The following is a 22988-nucleotide window of genomic DNA, read 5'->3' as shown; positions in this document are numbered from 1 at the left end:
AAAAGGATTCCTTTTTTTTTTTTACTGTGCTGCAATTGATTTGTGCCATTAATTAGTGTCAACTAATTTTTATTCAATCTCCACATAGGATACGCTTGTGAAGACGGAATATGGGGGAGAGCAGAAGTGCGCTGAAGTTCCACAAAGTGATGAATGAAGGACATGCGTATTGTATTTATTGAAATAAGTGATGAGAATGCTGTTATTTGCATTTACCAGCTCACCTATGTCAGACCTTTTGATAAACGAAATTCTAATGAAAGTGAGAACATGTACACTGTTACATCTTTCAGAAAATGTTTTGAAATTGTGGTGCACAGTTCAGAATAAATGTTTTTCAAAAACCATTGCGTCTTTTTAGTAAATGTTTATTTCCAAAATAAATTTCTAGAAGTTCAGAACAGTAAAATTCCCGCTTTTTAGAATTAATTAGAAGATAACTCTTACGTAGTTAAACTAAAATACTCTTTGAGAGTTAATATATAAACTCTTAACACCAAGTGTTAAATTATCAACTCCAGAGAGATTTGGTGTTTAACACTAAATCAGAGTTAACATACCAACTCTCCAAAAAGAGTTAAATTAACACTCTCTGGTGTGGACCCATATAGACACTTTAAAAGTGTTGAAATCAAATCTGACAGTGTTAATTTGGACATGCTGGATTTGCTGTGTATCTTCCAGATTGGGGAAAGGAAATTATTGCTGAGAACAAATGTTTATGGTCATACACATTGAAAGGGAAATAAATAACTGCTTCTTGTTTTTTAATGCACATTTTATCCATTATTCTTTCACTAATCAGGAAATATTTTACAGGGATTCATTTTTTTTTTTATATATATTTTCTATGCCATGATAAGGTTCTTTAATCATGAATGCCAGTCCTGGTGTTAGCTAGTCAGTAGTGTGGTCTGCAAAATGCTAAGATGCTATCAAATGTCACATTAATCAAAATTCAAAATACAAATTAAAGCATTCGATCTTGTAATATGATCATGACCAGTGATGTACCTGGATTGGTTTTGTCTCCTCATACGTTTGCACTTTTTGGCTTTTTTTTTTATTCTAAACTTTGTTATCCTTTATCACATGCTTCATCCTTGTGCCTCAGGTGTATCGCTGTTCATCAGAGTGTCACAAAGTCTGCCTTCATTCCTCCATCCATCGAGGCCATCCTGCCTTACTTTTCAGTTGCTAGTTTTCCTGAGTTAGGATCAGATATGACACAATAGGCCTTCTGTGTCCCAGGCATTCTCACGCTTCACTGGTTTCAGGAACAGGTAGTCTTTGTCGTCCCTCAGCTAAACTCATATCATCACCTACCAAGTTGGACTACTATCACAAAACAAGATGCAGGCCAACAAAAACATCTAACCCGGTCCTTTATTCTCATTGGTTTTCCTCCATCATCTAGGCCTTTATCTTAATTTCTGCTTCTCTTTTCGTGCTTTTGTGTCTTCCACCACTATTATCTCAACATGTATTTGCCTTTGTAGTCAATTGCAATGTTGCGTCACCAAAAAGGTCTTTAAAGTGTTAAAAAAACACACACATTTTACAAACAGATCAAATGTTTAAACTAATAAATGTATCAGTTAAAAGAAAGAAATGGAACCAAATGTTTTTTTTAAAAAAATCTTTTTACAACAGTCTGTAAACATCTGAGGAAACCTGTATGTTCTTTTTTATATTTTTCATTTTTCTGATGCTTCAACTGTTTGCAGAAGCTGAAAGGTCTGAGCAGGTCAGTTCCGTCCATTTTAAATTAGCTTTGACCCAGAAGAGATGACAGGGTGTTTGCATCATGTTTAATTACCGTATTCCTTCTTGTTCATGGACAATGAATGTGTTCATGAGCCCCCGAAGGTTACAGGCATGAGCTGTATATTTTAGCCTCCAGATTCTCTGAACATTTTAATGATATTATGTAGTGTAGATGATGAGATGTTTAACGTCTTTGCAATTTTACTTTGACAAGCGTTATTCTGAACATTTTGCACAGTTTGTAGTAAGTTCATCTTAAATGCTCTTTTTTCACATAATGCAGCCAATTAATCTAATTAGTTGTAAATTTTCCCTTAACAATTAACTTTTCCAGGATTTTCTTGCCACAGTCCCAACTCTTTCGGCACACGTTTTTTTTTTTAATGTTTTTATGTTCTATTGTGATTAAAATATGACTTTATGAGATTTCATTCTGTTTTTATTTATATTTCTCACAACACTACTTTTTCCAAATGGGGTTGTACATAATCCACAGTAGCTGATTTCCAGTGTTTTCAGTGTCATTCTAATGCTCGAAACACTCACTTGGACTTTTAATGGTCATCTTTTCAGTGTATTGTGTTTATGTGACCTGGACGAGGGATTAAAACAGCTGAGCGACCTTCAGACGCTCCAGCTGGGTATTTGGCAGCAGTAGAAGAGAGGAACAAAGAGGAGAAGGAGGAGATAATGGGGTCTCCCATGGGGTTCTGGTGGGTGGATGTCAGGGGTACATCAGGGGTGGAATTTGCTTTCCCAGTTCTGTTTCCACAAAACATTCCCCACTGAGTTTCTCCTTTCCAGAGGGAAAGATCCAGATTGCCAAGCTCACAGTTGTGCTGTGGTGTTATTTTACAGGGGTTTACACACAGCTAATACACTAATGCAGTCAGCTGATGCAACTTGACAGTAATAACTGTTGTCTGGCTGAAGTTGAAGGGGAACTCCATTTAACAGCAGTTATGTAGTTGCCAAGCTGCTTCCTGAAGTATCAGGAAAATCCTTCGTGCTCTGTATCTCTAACACTGGTTTCACGCTGCTGTCAGACTTTTCATTCCTTATCTGCCTGGCACCTTGTGATGTTCATTATTCCTTTAAAAAGACACTGATGGACTTTTGCATGTTGGGAAGTTTAAACTGAAAAAGAAACCAAACTCTGAGCAACCTAAAACTATTCTTTGCACGCAGTATTAATTCCTATCAACAATACGGGGAAAGCCTGGGACTAAATGATAGATAACAGGTAATAATGCATTACTGGTAAGGTGCATGCAAACGGGAGGCAGAAATAGCCTAACCTTCTGTTTAAGTGTTATGTTGAAGGTGTTATCGTTTAGGGACATTCAAAATGAAACTAACTGCTAGTGAGGGAAATAGTGTTCGAACAGAGAGCATGGCACCCGGTGCCAAGTGTCCCTTTATTAACACATAAGAAACACCTGTTCAAAAGCTCTTTAAAGCAAATATCTAATCGGCCAATCACATGGCAGGTGCAGTTAGGCATGTAGACATGGTCAGGACTGAGTGCTGAGGTTCAAACTGAGCATCAGAATGGGGATGAAAGGTGATTCAAGAAACTTTGACATGGCACGTTTCATAGATGGGTTGGTCTGATTATTTCAGAAACTGCTGATCTAGTGAGATTCTCACTCACACAACTCTTTGTATGGTTTACAGAGAATCGTCGAAAATTTCTCAACAGGAGAATGATCGCACAGCAGAAACTCAAATAACCACTTTTTACAACCAGCGTGTGCAGAAGAGCATCTCTGAATGTACGTTATTTAAAACATTGAAGCAGACTGGCTACAGCAGCAGAAGACCACACTGGGTGACGCTTCAGTCAGCTAACAGAGTGACCTCTGCACTCTATCTGTCATTTTACATCAAATTATTAATCAAGAAAATGCCTCAATGATATAAGTTACATTTACGGTGTGGTGGGAAAAGCAAGTCTTCGTTAACACTATTTTAAAAGGTTCACAACTAACGAAGGCGGGATAAATGTTTTTATCCTTTACAAAGTAAGAACTGTAATCGTAAGAAAGCAACAAAACAGGGTCACTGTGTTCAAATTAACTCAGCTAAGAAGAATGTGTTGTCGACTGTTTGACGGGAAGCTGACAGACTGTCTGACCGGTTTGAAAGAAGAAAACATTGACGAGAGACAGAGATGTACTGAAATACAGCCGTGACAGCCTCCCTCTTCGCACGTTCACTCCTCCCCCATGAACCTGCGATCCACCTCATGTTTTTGTGAAAGACGACTCCCTGCTCACCAACACCTGGGCTTTAAAAGCAGGCGCACTGCCAATAGAAGGAGAAAAACAAACCAGACAGGTTTCGGCTTTCCCTTCAGTGAAAAACAAACGTGAGAGAAGCGAGTGGGAGGAAGGAACAGAGAAAGAGCGAGAGAGGTGAGGTTGTTTGGCCTCTGTTTCATCCTTCCAAGCTCATCATACGAGAGTTGTTTTACTGCCCTTTGACAAGGGACCAGCAGGATTTCCCCTGAAGTAGCAGTTTACTGTAAGCTTGTGGGTGTGGGGGGTGGAGATAGGTCTGTTTGTCAGGGTAGACCGCTCCAAGTTCTGTGAAAAAGTAGTAGTCCAATTGGGTGGGAGGTTGTGTACTAGTAGCAAAGAGGTCACAATTCCACAAAATCTCATCTATACTCCAAAAGTCTTCTGTGGCAGTCAACGAAATAATGAGCTCAACAGATGCTAGGTGGAAAAAACTAGGCTCTAAAAGCCATAACATTTCATTTGTGTTTGTTTTTTAAAGATCTAATCATTTCAAACAATTACAGCAAAATAATCAAACAAATAAATGAAAAATGGAGAGAATTTTTGTTCTGGGTATTTTTTTTTTTTTTTTTGCTTGTTTTTCTTCTTCTTTTCTTCTTTTTTTTGTTTTGGTCTTCATAAAAATGCAGCTGCTTCTTCTGGTGCATTAGCCAGACAGGGTTTTAAAAGAGAAACAGACAACAACAAAATGAATACATCCTCTGTGCCATCACGTGGTCTGAAATTTCTCCATTGGTTTCTTAGAAAACCGGTCTGTACATGTCTGTGCAAACCTCTGGCACTGCATCCTCTCCAGGGCATGAGCGGAATAAAAACACTGCAATCCTCCAATCGTGACATCACTCTCAGCTCAGTGTGTCCAAAGGCATAAATCGAGAAAGGATGTGGAAATGAAGGCAGGTTATTCTTAAACGCAACAGTCTGTGCTTCTAATTTCAACTTTATAGCTGGGCTACAGTAAAACTCAGGGGTCAGCTTATCCAGCGCAGTAGTTGTTGTGCTATATTTCAGTCTGACTGGCAGAAAAGTAATGCTAGTCCTGCTAAAACCAAACAGAAACGGCTGCGTTTAAAGCTCAGCATTTCATTTATGAGACAAACTATCTGTATTGAGGAAGGACCAATGAGGAAGATTTCAAAGTCTCTCTAGCTACATGCCTACGAAGCAGTTCTTAGTCACAGAGAGAGACTGTAAATCTTCATGTCACCACTACAGTGGCATCAGATACTGATTTACATCACTGGGTTAAAGTCTAATCATCTGTTAACTGCACTCCTGTTGCAACTCAGTCTCTCAGTGCAATGTTAAGTGCCTTATGAAATCCATTTATCAGTTTTTCCAGTTTGATTAGTAGAAGTGCAGACACACATAAATGTTTATCGTCATATCTAGAACCCTATTTTATCTCTGCACCTTGGAACAGTTCATCAGCTAACAACTTGAAATTCAAATGACAATATTAAATAGCCAGCTTACTTACAGCGTGTGGGTGCAAGTGTTAGAGTGGGCAGGAACTAAAAACAGCCCCAAACTGTGTTTGAAGGCCAGCTTGACAATAGCAAACCTTATCTCAGAGTTACAGCGATAAAGTGGCTACAGTGAACTCAAGGCTCTTTATATTGTAAGGTAAAGACCCTACAGTACAATGAGCAAGCACTTGGTAATAGTGGGAAAGAAAATCTCCCCTTTAACAGGAAGGAATTCTGGCAGAATCAGGCTCAGGAAGGAGCAGCCATCTGTGGTGATCGGTTCAGGGTGAGGAGAGGGAGACGGGACGAAAGGCAAACAGGACGGAAGCTGTCTTTTCTCATCCACATAAGTCTGCCAGCAGTGCCTTCAGGATCAGAATCAGAATACTTTATTAAAGGAAATTATGTGGGTTATAGTTCCAGTACAGTCCCGGGCATTGCACAAATCCCTTTACCTCATAGTGCAGCACTGCACGAACCAGCTGACCATTATTTATCCCTTATCTCCATGTTATCAGGTTCAGAAGTGTAAAAAGTTTTAGTTTCCCTTTTAATTTGCAAGAACAGCAGCAGTGAAAGGGCTGAATCAGAAGGAGCACTTTGATTACAAGCAGCAAAATTAAAGTGTCTGTCATGTTTATGTAATTTTTTATAATGATTCTGTCTTGATGATTGCTGGTTTTAGGTTTTTTTTTTAATATATATATTTCACACAATAGTTACAAGAATTTGTGAAAGTGAAGGAATTTGGGTCAACACTGATAACTGTCCAGTGGTGAAGTTGGCTCCACGTGATAGCTCTCAGATACTGAACCTGATTTCTCCTTAATGGAAAGTAAATAGTTACACAGCTCTTCGAACCTTCTCATGCTCTACTCTTATTTTTGCTTTTCCATCCCACATTTCTAATGTAAACAGACATACAGTAACATGTTGCAAATTGTTCGTGCAAAGACTGGAAGAATGGTATGAATAACATCATCTGGGATTCATTTTAAATTTGTTTTTTTCGTGGGAAGCGCTCACTAAATCTTTGTGTTGGTATGAGAAATACAACATCATTCTTGTCATCAGTCTCCTCCGTCCTGCCAGTGTTTTGATGAATTGAGCAGAACCTCATGTTTGGTTTCACATCTGGACTGAGGTGTTGTAAATGTGAGATAAACATACCAGCAGGTTGAGCTATACATATGTGATGCCTTTCAGTGACTGAAGTCATCCACATCACAGATTTTTACGCGTCATGTTTATTATTCTTAACAAACATTATCAATTACAAACATGTTAACACTAAGTTTGGCTTTTGCTCTATTGGTGAGGGTTAGCTACACAGTATGAAAGATGGACACAGTTACTATGATGTCACACGTTGACTTCTGAAGTTCCATTTTGAAACTCGGAGATGAGTGTTTGTGTTGTCATGGTAGCAAAAAAATCATGTATGATTAGGGGCTAGTCTGCTCATTGGCTAACGACTTGTGATTGATAAGTTGTTAGCCAATGAGCATGGAGTCTCAAATATTAATCTGCCGCAAAAAATCTACCATGTTGAAACATAGGATGAAATAGATTTAAGTCAGGGGTTAAGTCAGAATCCATTTTCCCATAGTCTTCTATAGAAGCAGATGCCTTCTTGCAATCTGGTGGCCATCAGATCCTGTTCAGATAATGTTTAAAGCACATCCACACTGGCTTCTTTCCAACCTAGAAGCTACAGCCATGCTTTATACTGTTTGTGGTTAGGCATTAAAAATGAATAGCTTAGAAAAATATCATGATTTGGGTTAAAATATACACAAGTGGCCACATTTTTCAAAAAGTGTTAAAAAATGTCACTACTTTTGCTACAGAAAAAATGTGGTTATAATGTTGCATATATTTTCTATTGAAGTGCATTGTTTAGAAATAAGTGTTCGCTGACATGAAAAATCTCAAGTCAGGCCATGACTGGTCCATGAAGTGTCACGAGATGATACGCGACACTGACCCACTATTATCTCATCAATGAGATGTGGTAAGTTCAATATTCATTTACCTCTCTTTTTGGTCTCTTCTAGGGAGTGACGGAAGTATTCCATCTTTTTAATGAATTCATGACATATTTAACCCTTTAAAGCCGGTCGGAGCGGGCACGCTCCGTTTTGCATAACTATTTTTAAATCCCGGTAGCTCTGCAACCACGTAAGCTAGCGCAATATTTTATTTTTGCATATGAAACCGGAGGAGTTGTACTTACATCTTATGCCATCAGCTTGTCCTAGGTCACGGTTTCCTTCCACATAAAGCTTTGCAAAAACTGCATAAAAGGCACTTGCAGCAACAAAAACATAATATTCCAGAAACACGCTTTGCCGATCCTATCAGCTGTTTGTAACACTTCCCACGTCCATCAGCGCGAACTATCGCATGTCCGTCATGACCTGCCCGAAACTGGAAGTGACGTCATTTTGCAGAAATGTAGTTTTTTTTACCATCAGGGCCTTATGAGCCTATAGTTGTGTTTTTAAAAGTTATGTTTGACTTTATGATTTTCTGTGTCGTTTCTGGGATGCTTAGGACTCATATTGCACTGCTGGTAATAGTTTATTTTGATGCATATGCTGTTTTCTTTGTAAATTTGCATTATAATATTTATTTTCGTTTTTCCTGCAGTATATAAAAATTGGTGTATTTCAAAAATAAAACTATGAAGACACTCAAAATAAATTTCCTGTGGTGGGAAACTATTTTGTGCAACTTTTTTGTATTTACAGTTTTGAGGGATAAGCCTATTAAATTTCTCTAACTAGAAATATATGTTCAAAAAAACAAAAACGATTTTAAAATTTTTTGTAGTTTATTGCACTTTTCTGCAATTTATGTAGTTACTATGCACTTAATGCATACATATTATTAAAATTTGGGCTATAATGGTTGTATTGATGTATATCAACTTGAAATGCTCCCAGAAATGGCACTACAACATGTAAAAATATAATATAAGCTCTGGCGGACTTGGTTTATGGTAGGTCTTAAAGGGTTAATAAATTACTTAATTATGTATTTGGTTGACTCATTTTGGTACTCATGACCCTCCGTATACCACCAGCTCTGGCTTGGTTTATCTGGCTTGCTTTGCTTTAAAATGTAAAATACGCCAGAGACAGTCCACAACAATCAAAGCATTGCTTCATGATGTTCAGAAATGCTCAAAAAGCCTATACTGCTGGGTTTAAGGTATTGTTTGACATCCTCTCAGTTTCAGGGTGTGCATTTCTCAAGTAGCACTTAAGACAGCTAAGGCTGAAGGGAGTGTCTTGGTTTCGAGTGTATTTGTTCATAAGCCAAAGCATAAATCAAATCAAATCAAGTTCAACGCTGATATGGTAGTGCAATAAAAAAAATCTAAATTATGATTCATCGTCACCCGCTCACTTTTCACTGAAATCCAAACCTCAATTAAAAGTCTCTTTAAGTATCTGACCTTGAGGAAGTATTAACAGTGCAATATGAAAAGAAATGAAAGACAACTGGTGATAAGATCATTCTGTCAACGCTGCTTTATAACAAACAAGTTAAAAGAGACGAGGTAAAGTTGCTAAAGCGTGCTTTTACTTCCTCTTCAGATGCTGTGGTTTTGGAACAAAATGTACAGCTTTCATCCTCCTAAACTCTTATGTACTGTAGGTGAGAGTGAAAGTCAGCTCGCAGCTCTGTGTTCTGTTCACTAAACCACTAAAAATAGCTCTTGTGGTTTGGAAATGATAAGACACACAGGACATATTTGACTTCAGTCATGAAAAGTAGTAGAGAGCCCTTTTAAATTGTCTGCTTTCTTTATCTGTCTGTGTGCCATCTGTTTAAATTTTGCACATCATTCAACTTTATAGCTTTCCACAGCTGAGATTATAACCTGCACGCCTCAAACAAGGCGGAGAGCACCTGAGATAGCGTAAAATGTCTAAAATCCAAGGTCAGTGAAAATAGCTTAATGGATTCTGTGTCCTGTACAGCATACAGTTATATAACTAGTGAAACACATGTAGCTAAATTAAGCTTCCACCAAAAAGGTACAAAGGGCAGAACACAGTGACAATAAAATGCTATGTGGCTTTTAAATAATGTGCACACAGGTGTGATCTTTGTAGCCATAAAAACCTGACATATTTAAACAGCGTTACAACTATAGTGGCACACACAGATGTGTCATAACTGAAAACACTTTCTCCATCCAGCAGCACTTCTATCAGGTCACGTTGTCTGCTCCTTTGACCTCCGTGAGCTTCAGTGTCACATGACTAAGTTTCTAATGAACAGGATGCAGGAATGGGTTTGCATCCACTGGGTTTATCTCTTGCTAGAAGAATCAAGTTTTTTAGCTCCTCTTTGTTATACTTTTACATGTTTCCTCATAACCTCTATCTTCTAGATACTTGCACAGTACTTGCATTTCATGCCTAACCCCTCTGCAGATTGGTTCCAGTGATAATGGTTTGCACATTTTTGTGCTGCATGAGTGTTTAAGGAAGAGGGTGAGTTGGCTGGTGGGCGTACAAAACCGGACATAGACACACTGTTTGTGGTTCAATTACAGCAGCAAAAGCACTAAAGTAAACGTTAGAGAAAGTTTATAGTTACTTATTACTGTTTATGTGCTTAAATATTTGACCAATGGTGTTTCTCTAACCTCAGCCTCGAGTTAAACATAACCATCCATTTACTTATCTGCTTATCCAGTTAAGGGTCGTAGGGTGCCTGGAGTCAACCCAGCTGTCATAGTGGATACACCCTGGACAGGTCACCAGTCTATCGCTAACATAGAGACAGAAAAGCATTCACACTCACACCTAAAACCAGTTTAGAATCTCCTCTTAATCTCACAAGGTCAGGTTAAACATGACAATAAAAATGCTAATCACACTTTGTTGCTACAAGCAACTAGATCAAATTAATGGCACTGTGTTATCGGTCAACACTTGTGGAAGCAAAAGAAGCACTTATGTGCATGTGGCTTTTTTTACTTTGTAACTTGAAAATTTACACTCACTTAGATTTATTTTTATCATACAGATGAAATGAACTTCATTGCATTAAATGTGTGCCTTTAAAGTCTGAGTCAGATTTAAAATGCTACGCAGTGAGCAAAAGTCACCTTTATGCTACATTTCATGAATCCGTCTTCAAACAAGAGCTGAGTTCAAATAGGAACTTTTTTGTTGATATGTGACACACATAGACCTACTGTGTAAACCTCATGGCGTGTCTGCACACTGAACTTACACAGCTTCTTTGCAGTGACTTGGCCAGTAGGTTATTTACACGGTGGCTCAGAACAGAGCATAAATCAGCTTTTTTTGCCAAATATTCCAAATTCTTTTATAGATACTAAAATGCGTTAATAGACCTCTCTGCATCGAGTCATACTTGTTATTAATCTCTGGCTCTCTTCCACAGCACAGTCTTTTAACGTGTCTTCCTTCTCTTACCCCAACAGGTCGTGGCAGATGGCCACGCCCCTCCCTGAGCCTGGTTCTGCTGGAGGTCTCTTCCTGTTAAAAGGGAGTTTTTCCTTCCCACTGTCACTAAAGTGCTTGTTCATAGGGAGTCATATGATTGGGTGTTTCTCTGTATGTATTATTGTAGGGTCTACCTTAGAATAAAAAGCCCTTTGAGGCGACTGTTGATGTGATTTGGCGCTGTATAAATACAATAGAATTGAACTGAACTGAAATATCTTCAATATCTGTAAAAGTGTAAAAGCCACTTCATTAATTACACTCTGCTAGTACTTGGTTAGACCACCTTTTGTCTTCACACCTGCTTTAATTCTAATAGATTTCACACAATGCTCAAGGATTGTGGTTCATATTGACATGACAGCATCGCACAGCTGCTGCAGATTTGTCACCTAAACATCCATGACGTGACTCTGCTGTCCCACCACATCCCAGAAGGGCTCTACTGGACTGAGATCTAAAGGCCACGGAGTCTATTTGAGTATAATGAACTCACTGTTATGTTCAAGAAAACTGTCTGAGATTATTTGAGCTTTGTGACGTGATGCATTATCCTGCTGGAAGCAGCCATCAGAAGAAGGTTGCTCTGTGTGAGTGCACTAAAGGGATTGACGTGGTCAGTAATAATATTCAGGTCTAGGCTGTGGGGTTTAAATAAAGTCTAAAGTGTGCCAAGAAAATATCCCACACATCAAGACCACAGACATGAACTGTTGAGGTGAACTGATACAAGGCAGGTAGGATCCACATTTTCATGGTGTTTATGCCAAATACTGACCCTACCCTCCAAATGAACAGTGATGGGAAACGCAGCATCAAAAAGAGCAGATTCGGACCAAAACCTGAGCTATAAATGTTTCTCAAGGACTCAAAGGAGCGCTGGTCATTTACTTTCCCTGTACAGATTTTTAAAACAAGTCAGAATTTAAACCGTCAACTTTCGTCACAGTTCCTGGAAATATGTTTTCTTGTGGGAAAGGAAATATTAAAGAGGCACTGGGGAGGGATGTGTATCATCATTTGGGATTTCATCTGTAGTGTCAAAACCAAAGATCAGTTTAGCATGTTTACAAATATTTTTGACCATTTCTTAAGATGGAGACTCACGCGTAGCTACGTGTGTGTGTTAATCACAAAATAAATTTCCCTTCAGTCTTATTTATGACGCATTAAACCACATTGCATGTTATTCTCAAGGCACTTTACATAAGCAGAAACTCCCAACAGTCCAATATATAATAACGCAGAAAGGAAAATACTTTAACAGACAGAACCAGACAGGATGGGTGGCCATCAGTTAAAAGAGCTGAGCTGAGACTAGAAGACATAATTACAGCTTACATAATGAAAATGTAGACATTCCTCAACTGTCTCCACCATAATCCTCATGGACCATCTCAAATAGTAAATCAAAATCTAATGTATTTAATTTACTTGAAGTTGAGTTGTTTATTGTATTACTTATTTATCACGTTTCCAGTTAAACATTTCCCTGATTTTCATGATTTCTAAGATCATCATTTTGGCAGCTGCTGTATACACCATGTAGTGTACGGATAATGTACACTACATGGTGGGCTGGGACAGGCTCCACCCACACCTCAACGACCCTGAACTGAATAAGTGGAAGAAATTGGATGGATGGAAAAATATTCTTAAGACTTAAGAAAATATTCTTAAGTCTCCAAATTTGACATGAGTCCATGTTTGTCTCATCATCTTTATCTTATTGACAGTGACAACAGCTCTGTTTATCTGACGGCTCTTCCCTTGATTAGCCTTTGTTTACTTACCCATAAAGCCTGACGTCAGAACCCAGGATAGCCCTTCCTCTCGAGGGACAGCCACACTGATGAACTGTGAGAAGCTGACACAATTAAAAACATACTGTAATATCATTTCTGTGTTTGTTTTTCCAGATTTTTATTACATAAATAACATTATAAACTGAAATTAAGACGAACAAAACTTAGGCCTGTGGGACACAAAAGCAATAGGGGAGATCTGAGAGACAGCCAAAGAAGTACTTGTGTGCATGTTCACAGCGAAAAAATATTTATGGCAAAACAGAGAAAGATGACTAGGCCTCAGTTGTCTAGGTAATACATTATTTTTGCAGTATATAAGCAATAAACAAATGTTTATTACAGTATAATCTAGGTGTAGCTGAACATTTTTATTAACAGCTACTTCTCTTATTTATATATAGTTCACATTATTGCTGCTTTTCATTCTTTTGCAGATGTAATGCTGAAGCTACATTTGCCTTGTGCTCACACACAGCAAATGTTTGAGCTCTCTTCCCTCTTTCCATGAGCCAGAGAGGCATAAAAGTGCACCAGCAAAGCACTGAAAGCATGGATAATGTGCATTCTGGGGTCAGACACCAGCTTTAATTGTTACCCTTTTATTTTTCCCAGGGAAGTGGGCTGAAGCTATACAAACTTACACAGAGGGCGGATAGTGCCAAACATTAACTGAACACAATTGATGGAAACAGTAAAGATTCAGAATTGCTGCCTAGTGCCCTATTTGTACCACACTGAGCCTACAGAAAAATGACTAACACTATTTACTAAACAAGAAAAAATAGTTTCAAAAATTCAGCCATGAAACGTGTTTGTGATGCAAAATGTTTTCTAATTTGACGCTGTTTATGTCTCAAACAGCATCAAATGTGGCTTTTATGCACACATTTATCACAGCTATACTCTCACCCATCAGGATGTTAGCCTGATACTTAAATGCCTTTGCTCATATATTATTTTTAACATTACATTTTCTAGCTTGCTTATATAATTGGGAATGAGCAAACAGAAGTGACTCTGCGTCAATAATCTCACTGACCTAATGACCTAAAGCAAATAATGTGACCAATAAACAATGAAGCAGTTCTGTTTCTACACACTCACTCAAAATTGTTTCTAATTTTTTGCTTTTCTCCCCATCAGCTCTTGTTGACCGCAGAAAGGTCAGCTTAACATCGACCTCTAAAGTGTCAACCAACCACAGCCTGCCTCCTTCCCCTGCAGGGAGTTACACCTCCTCTCAGCAGATCAAATCTCTCCAAACAAGGACTCTCTCCTGGCGCTCCAACAATAAGTCCGAGACAGGGCAAACCAAATTACTCCCACAATAACATTTACTTCTCAGGCACTTGAAACCTTTATCCAGCTATTGGCTCCGTGCAGCAGTACACATTCTACTGTAAAGCATCACAACAGGAAACGAGAAGTAATGAGGTCAAGAGTTAGAAAGATAGTGACCTGGTAAAATTAATGACAGAAGACAAAGCATTGTGGTAATTAGTGAACGGACAGCAGAGGAGAAAAACAAAACAAAACATAATCAACAAAACTAATCTTTTAAACCTCCCTTAAAAGTTCCTTGTAAACTGTGGAATTCACTTTTACTGCCTCAAAAACAGTTGAATTATTTACTAATCATATTTTAGAAAAGTATTTTCATTAAATGTATTTGAAATTTAAAAAAGCCAACCATGCCATGAAGTATTGACAATCAAGGCAATCCATCCTTGAGCCTATCCCAGCTGTCGTAGGCACTCAGGAAGGATACACCCGGACAGTCTGTTGCAGGGCTAACACATAAAGGCAGACAACCACTCACACCTATAATGAGCTGCCAGTTACCCTAACCCCACTAAGTGCATGTCTTTGAAATTTGGGAGTACCCAGAAACTCACATGCAAACTCCACACAGAAAGACCCTGGCCCGACATTGCTGTGAGGCAGCAGTGCTAACCTCCATACTGCTGAAGCAAAGTGAAAGCTTTGAGTGATACTATATGAGGCTGATTTAAACAGCTGCAGCTGTTGGACGTTAAAATATTTTAATTACTTTGAGTAGCAATACAATTTTTACATACTGCTCATTGTCTAAATTTATCACTGATTGATAGAGATAATAAAGAGAAAACAGAGGAAAACCCCAACAGTGACTCCCTATGAGCAAGTGGTTTGGCGAAGGTGAGAAGGAAAATCTCCCTTTTAACAGGAAGAAACCTCCAGCAGAACCAGGCCATCTGCCACGACCAGTTGGGGGTAAGTAGTTGAAGACAGGACAAAGACATGCTTTGGATGAAAGTTAAAAAGATTTCTTATTCCTAATCTTGTGGCAGCTGAACTTAATCCTTGTTTTAGAGAAGAGGGATGATTACCTGCCATATTTACCTGAGCTTGAAAGTATTCAAATGATTGATGCCATCTCTTGTTGGATAATAGTCCTGACCCTGCAGAGCTGTCCAAACAACAGCCTCAGGGCCACCTTCATCAAATAAACCACTTGCATTTTATTTGCATGTTATCTGTTGTCCTGACTACCGGCGCTGGGGAAACCGGTTTTATATCCACATTAACTTGAATGCACATAAAGTTATGTCCTACATTGCTTCCACCAGTGCACACGAGAGGTTGTTTTATGGCCACTTTAAGAAAAGAATTGCTTCGCTTAAGTGTCGACAGCTGTTTTGTTTTCAGTTTTTGTTTTTGCATGTATGTCTTTCATATTTTCTGTTTGCAGCATCCTGTTTTACTGCATGGATAGCTTTCACGCCTTTCCTCAATCGCTTTTGGTGTCGTCATCGATCTATACATCTGGAAATTCATCCTATATGTGATCAGCTCAACAGAAACTTTAAGTACTGACTACATTCATACTAGAGGAAATAATATGCACCCAGGAAGTGTGTATTGTGGTTCCATCTCTGAATAGAAACTTGAACTGTGAAGAAGTACATCACTTTTGTTGTTAGGACCTTAAATCCACTTGAACCCTTTAACAAATGTTCTTGTTTTTGTGCCGTGTTCAACAGCAGACACGGGCTAAAGTCACATGGGGTCTGATTTCAGTTCATAATCTTTTATTCACATGACCGAGCTGACATATCAAGTCCGAGTTATGTTAAAAACAACCTCTTCCCTCTGGTGTAAACTAGTTTAAATGCTTTGTTTGGTGTCTCAGCTGCACGGTATCAGAAGATTTGATTTACTTTGATAGAATTAAACTATTCAGTTGTGTTTATGTATAATCCTTCATATCAAATTGTCCAGGAATAAAAACCCTCAACTGGATTCAGCCTTAAATATTTCAAATAAATGCTGTGTACATTTGAACCCTGTAACAGCAGAGAAGTGACTGCAGTTGAAAACCTGTGTTTACCACAAGTCTCCTCCTCCTTCTATACATTTCAAAAACATCCAGGATATCTGACACTAAGCTCCGCCACACCTCCTTTTTCTTGGTGTTTTGCTCTTGTGGGACATAATGTTCTTTTGGCCCTGAAAAGCGAGACGATTGGGCAACACTTTCAAGTCAAACTCACAAGTAACCAGCTCACAGTGACCGGTGTTTTCCTGCTCTGCAGCTCTGAAGAGCTACAGCATGTGCTAATCTTTTGCTCATTCCTGAGCTCTGCTTTCATGTTCGTTACATTATAGGGACCTGGCAGACAACCAACTCTACCAGCCAAACAACCGAGCCACGTGCACTGTAGTACAGGACGGGACAGGATGGGGGGAAACATGCATACGTCTGTGTGTAAGTGTATAACATGCAAGGAATGGATTCAGGAGCAGCCTGAGCTGATTGCTTTGAAGTGGTCCAAAATATGACACACACACAAAAAAATTAGCTTTTATTTTAACACCTATTTACCTAAAATTCTAAATTTCAGTTCATGTTTGATGAAAATGTAAATACAGTGGACTAAAAAGGCACCATCATAAAGCCTAAAACAGAGCAGCTGTTACAACACGCTTCCTCACAATAATAATATACTATTATTTATTTAGGACCCTTGTTGCATTTTATTCATTTATCATGCATTATCTTTTTTTAATATAAAGATATATTTACACATTACTGTGTGAATGTGTAAATATAATCCTGGGGTGAAATGAGTCTCAGTCTTTTGAGAACAGAAAGCTAAATAAAAACATATTTATGTGGTTCCAGTGATAAGTGGAGAAACTAATGTAGTGTTGCCACAGGTGCTGATCGTCATCCTCAGATCATCACCTTTTCCTCTACATTTGAGAAGAATCCAGCTGTGGCTTGTGGTGATGGCACTTGCAGGTACTGCAGATTGATTTAATTATTTGTTAAAATTCATCACGTCAGGCATTTTGGACTCTGTGTGCAGCCTCCATTGTCCAGGCAGAGATTCCCCAACAAAGAGCATCACAGAGTACCAAAACAAAGGGAGATAGATCATAAGCACTACAAAGCAACAAATAGATTTCATGGAACTCTGGGTTACAGCTGGAGGCGGGGTGAGCAGAAACAAAGCTGTCCTTATTGCTCAATGTCTGGGGATGTTGTTTGTTCCTACTCTGTATTTTTCCCGTTCTAGAATATTTTGGGGAGCAGCTTGGCATGCAGCCTCTGCTGTCTGCTGTCTGCTCTCTGACCCCTCTGACGTTACATTGATTTCCGTGAAGTCAGGGGAGCTGCAAGGTGATCCTCTCCTCTGCTCACAGTCAACAAAGTGCTGATCTGAACCAGCCCTGACATCCTGATGTCAAATCACCTGGATCCAAATCATCCACATCATGGCATTCATTGCACGCAGTTCAGTTAGCACAGGACAGAACTGGTATGGTAGTCAAGAATGGTAAATGGACTGGTTCTTATATTTTTCTACTCTAACTGAGCACTTAAAGTGCACAAACACTTTTTTCTTTGCTCTTTCCATGTAAGTGCTTTCTATGTAACCTTTACACACATTCATACTTTGATTAATGCACTGGAGAGCAACTTGGGGTCAGTACCTTGCACAAGGAAAAGCCAACAAAAAGTTTAAAACCCTGAAACTTCTGTGCGTGAGGCAGCATAGAAACCCAACCATATCAAGTATAATTTTAATGAGGTTTTATTGTTGTAGTTCCTTGTAAAAAGGCATCTGTCTAGCAAGCGGGATGATAGTTTAACTAATGAACTCGGTTGAACTTGGTTGGACTTTGATTTTGTTCTGTATTATTGTATCAGTTGGACAGACTTAAATTCAGATGGCAAAATGATCACCCAGACTTTGTGCTGTAGTCACTGTTTACAGATACATTTGACTATGCCTTAAAATTGCCTCTTGAACTTGCTATAGTGCATAATTACACTCCTGTGAAGGATGAGATTACTGTTAATAATCTCAGAGGCACCTAAAAAGCTGTAGCCTAATTTTCTAGCCAGAGTTGGCCTATTGTACTATTGTAGATCACAGATTTGGTCTTTTCAGTGTTATAGCTGATAGAAACCAAGGCAACATGATGTCTTCCTATTTAATCTTTCCTCCTGAAAAAAAACAAACCTCTGTGATACTTCAGCCAACATTATCACAAGACTGTTTTCAGACTTTAGCTGGTTCGTTTCCTCTTTGGCGTTATGTTGGCAGAGCTGTAGACTGTTTTGGTGTTGTTGTTTTTAGTAAGGAGATTTTTGCTCTTAGCCTTGCGAGAGCAAACTCAAATCTTTCTAAATAGCAAAATGCTAAAGACAAAACACGCTTTATTATTTTGCCATGAACAAACCTCAACACTCAAACACCCAGCAACTTCCCTGTAGTCAGCAAAAAGCCAAGCCTGAGGATGTCCTCTAAAACAACCTGATGATGTGTCCTCCCCCATGAAATGCCCAGGCGCTGGAGGAAAAACAGCTCTAGCTTGTTTTGGTTTGTCTGCCACCGTTTCATCTGGAGTGTCTGTGATCTCTTTGGAATGTGAAGTGGGCCAATGCCGATTTTAAACGTAGCAGAAATAAACCAGCATGACTGACTTCCTCCCAGCAACCTTGAAGAAGAACCTCATTCTCAGCTCAAACGTTTTCCAACTGGATACTTTTTGTTTTCCTTGTTTATCTGCGGAAGAGACATGTGACAGTGAGTCTAAATGTGTCCAGATAAGGCTCACTGATGTCAGCATGAGATCTCAGACAGGTTGGATACAAGAAGGCCCGAAAGAGGAAGTTTGTTATGGAGAGTCCTTGGTCTGTCGACTGTTTGCCAACCAGTGTCTCAAAATGACTCAAAATTATAAACTTCAAAAGAACTATATAAAAGAAAAGCACAGATAAAATCTGCACAGCTCAGCTAAGTAATTATATTTTTTCTTCAATTTCTTTAGTTAGCACATTTATTGCTAAATGTCGCAGTTGTTCCATCTGGCACATGCCCTGGGAGCTGCCATATTTTCAGGATTATTATCTGAACGAGGCCTTGTCTTTCCTTTGTAGCTGTGAATTTAAGAAGTATTTAAAGCCTAGAATCAGTCAGTGAGTGAGTTCGCTGTGTGACTCATCCACTATGGATGAATGGTAACATGTTAAATGTTAGCTGGACTGAAAAGAATGAGCAAAAACCCTTAAAATGTGATGACAGCTGTGTTTAGAAGGTCAGGAGCTCAAGGTGTAACGGTTTACCCCCAAAACACTTGCTTCACTTTAATAATCCCCAATGTGTTGCAGGGAAGTTCATCAGCAGCAGAAATTTGAGACGACTTGTCCTAAAAAGAGGAACCGTTTGACATCTTTGACATCATTGTGTCAGTTTAACTTCTTCATTCACGCAAAAATCCCATTTTCTTTGTGACTCATTGTTACCATTCATTGTGTCATATCAGCACATCTGGCTTTTAAACAAAGATGTGTTTTTTTTTATTATTATTGATAGATTTTTAACTCAGGGAACTGGAGGATCTGTGCTGCAAGTCCGACACTAAATATGTAGTTATTAAGTGTTAACCTATTCAGCTAAAACGTCCTCTACAATTAAAATAAATATAGTTTGCATCCTGCATGCTTATTGGCCAGCGTAGGTGAGGTGAGTTAATATGTGCTTATGGATTGGTGAGTTTGCTGAGGCAGGGAGTGTTTCTGATGAGTCAACTGCTCGTGTGTGTCTGGAAGTACGATCCGCAAAGGCATTCAGCAGCCAGTCAACAGCGTCTGGACAACAACTGTGACAGTTCACTGCGACTTAGACACAGAAAATATATACTCATGTAGTAACTAGATGACATAATGACAGTTTGGAAATAAAAGCACATTTTAACTGATAAATTGACACATTTATAATTTACATACTTGTATATTAAACATGTTGTTCACTGGATAATACTTTAAAAGAATGTGAAATGACTGTTTTTCACATACCGAGTAAATCCCTTTGGTCCTTGTTGTGATGTAAATCTTAATGCTATGGCATACAGCAGTGTTTTAGTGCTTCTATATATCACACACAATGAAAAGACTACTCGGTTTACTCCGTTTTTAAGTGGAGGAACTTGTTGTCCCTGCACACACAGTCCTGTTCTTGTGGCTAAATTATATTCCAGAAACTTTTGACCAGAAAATATGTTTTCCAGGCAAGAGGCACCTCGGCGTTCCCAAAGTGGCACTGCTGTTTTTACACTCGTGTGATGTTATGCGTGTAAAACAACAAGCTTACATGACATCCTGACAGATGTTTTGGCTCCGTGGAGTTAATTGAAAGTCCAGCACAAACTAAAGCAATCGTTTTCCTCAGGCAAGTCACATAAACACACTGGTGGGTTTGTTTGTTTACCACTCGCAGCATGTGTTCCAGGAACATTACTGCCTAGAAATCCAAAATGTAATTAGTGATCAGGAATGTGATGCTGACAATCTGTCCCGACTATGGTCAACATCTTTGTTTCCATATGGAGCGTTGTCATTATATTAACCTGTTTAGGGCTTAACAAAGACGTCAGAGGGAACGATCACTTAGTGGTCAAAGGCTTTTTTTGTTATTCAGCTTTTTTCCTCCAACTTTGAAAGTGGGAGGCATAAAGGGTATGCACAGATCTCTTGGAATGCTTTGCTGACCAAATTATCCTTCAGAAATTCCTGGATTTACTTGTTAATGACGCACTCAAAGCACGACAGCGGGCACGTGGTTAGGGTTAACGTTTACATCATCTTTCTGCATCTGTCATTCTCTTTGTCCTTTACTTTAGAAGAACTAGCCAAGTTTTTTCTTAATGTTTGCCATTGGTTGTTTTCTGCATCCCTAAGAAGATTTACGATTTTAAGTAAAATTCTCTCCAGAGTTTTGCAGGTAGACTCTTTAATTCAGTCAGCTCAGGAAACCCAATGTACAAAAAGACCTGCCGGGCATGTTTTGGGGGGTTTTCGGCCTTTTGAGTCCCATTAAACTGGGGCCACACAACAGCCAGGGGCATGACTTTTAACCTGCATGGAGGCATGCAGGTTAACAGATGTGACTCCACAGTGAGTGCTTCCTTCCAAACCTTTTTGAAGACATGACAGGTAACTCAGAACACATTCAAAGTCGCGGAATAAGTAAAATTGTACTTGCACATAATGCAAATAACATAATATCTGAACTATGATCGGCACACGCTGAACCAGATGAGCTGGTTTGATACAGCAGGAGCTGAAAATACTTTTAGTGACTCATCGAGAGAACATTGACTCGCCTGAAAGAATCACGCTATCCACGATTTCAGGAAAACGGGGACAGCACTTCTGTTTTCTGTGTGGAAGAGTTTGTTTAAAAAAACACGCGGGATCACCAAGAGGTCACCGCAGAACATCAGGAAGACATCTGCATGTCACATGCTTCAAATCATTTCAACCTCAAATACAAAAGGTCATTCTAACTTTTAATTTAAACTGTGTTTCTCTTCTGTTCTGCTTTACATTCTCCATGGATTCATATTTTAAAAGCCATTTCTGAATAAGTCCATTGAGATTAAGGTGAAAACATGGCTGAATTTATCTGTTTACAAGAATGAGGTTTAAGTTTCCTCATGCTGGAAAAGGTTAAACAGTTAAATTCACAACATTTCAGAAACACCCTGTTTATATTCAGTGGTGTGTATTCCAAGACTTCTGCTAGTAACTTCTTTCATTTACAGCTAGAAGATGTATGCGGCCAGTGCATCTTCTTTTCATCGTTCTTTTTTTCCCAGCACAAAGTAAACTTGGTCTCTGGATTAACTCTAGGCCTTCAAACATGTGTGGTGACGTATTGGGAGAGCTGAAATACATGTTATGCTTACAGCCTTAACTCTTATTTAAGTGAGTGAAATATAATTAAAGACAGGTGTCAAAGCAAAACATATCTGTGTACTCAAGCTCGCTCAAACAGAACAAGTGTTGTCTGTGCACACAACTATATTAATATTGCTGCTGTCACGTATCCTGCCTGTCTGGACTTAGAGCATGTGGTGCAGGGCAACATGAGAGGGGTATTTTTGTTTAAACTATTGCTTTATCTTCTGCTTTTTCATTAGGATTAGTGCTGAACCTAATCTTTGCATCCACTTGTAAGGTTTGGTCTGATGTTTTGGTAAACTTGTGATTAGAAAATGGTTTTACTTTAATTCTACTCATTTGAAAAGTGTGAAGCTTTTCAGCCACACTACTATCCTGCATCCACACCCATCTGACGTCCCTCTGTCCTTAATTGCTGTTTGCAGAAGAAACCCTTGAGAATTTCCTCTGATTTGGCTTTTAGCCATGATTATAGCTACGCTCGTTCGCTCCAATGCGTTACATGTTTATGTGGTGGAAAAAACAAACCAAAAAAAAAATAAAGCAAGAGCTAATTATTCGTAAACAAATTACAAAGTGAAATCCGCAGTGTGGTGTGACCCCATTTTTATTTTGTGGAGCTCCAAAGGCACCGAGAAAAGTTCAATTGCATAAGTGCGCAATAGAATAAATGTCACTGGCTGAACTTCAGTCTGTAATTATCAACTTGAATCACTGAGCCTAGCTTGTTTCTCCACTGAACCCTGCCCTTGGCAGTAATATAGCTTTGACTCATGGTGTTGGAGATGCTTTTCCAATTCACTGGCACGCAACATTGCTAAACAGAGACTCTCTATTATTTTCCTTTAAAAGAAAAAAGAAAAAAGAAGAAAAAAGCGGGCGTCCTAGCACACGTACCAGTCAAGGAA

General features: G+C 38.9%; 1 long non-coding RNA gene across 1 annotated transcript in view; it reads left to right on the top strand.

Moving 5' to 3' along the window:
- The window catches only part of LOC146502570 (uncharacterized), a 41419-nt gene extending 18462 nt beyond the window's left edge, over window positions 1–22957 (top strand). The window contains exon 2 of the long non-coding RNA XR_014869219.1: window positions 89–22957. This is a non-coding gene — a long non-coding RNA (uncharacterized LOC146502570). The remainder of the gene's footprint in view (window positions 1–88) is intronic.
- Window positions 22958–22988: the final 31 nt, after the last annotated feature.

The sequence above is a fragment of the Neolamprologus multifasciatus genome, chromosome 15, assembly GCF_963576455.1.
Source record: "Neolamprologus multifasciatus chromosome 15, fNeoMul1.2, whole genome shotgun sequence".
Lineage (NCBI taxonomy): Eukaryota > Metazoa > Chordata > Actinopteri > Cichliformes > Cichlidae > Neolamprologus > Neolamprologus multifasciatus.
The sequence above is the reverse complement of the archived record's forward strand: the minus strand, read 5'-3'. Positions and strand labels throughout refer to the sequence as shown.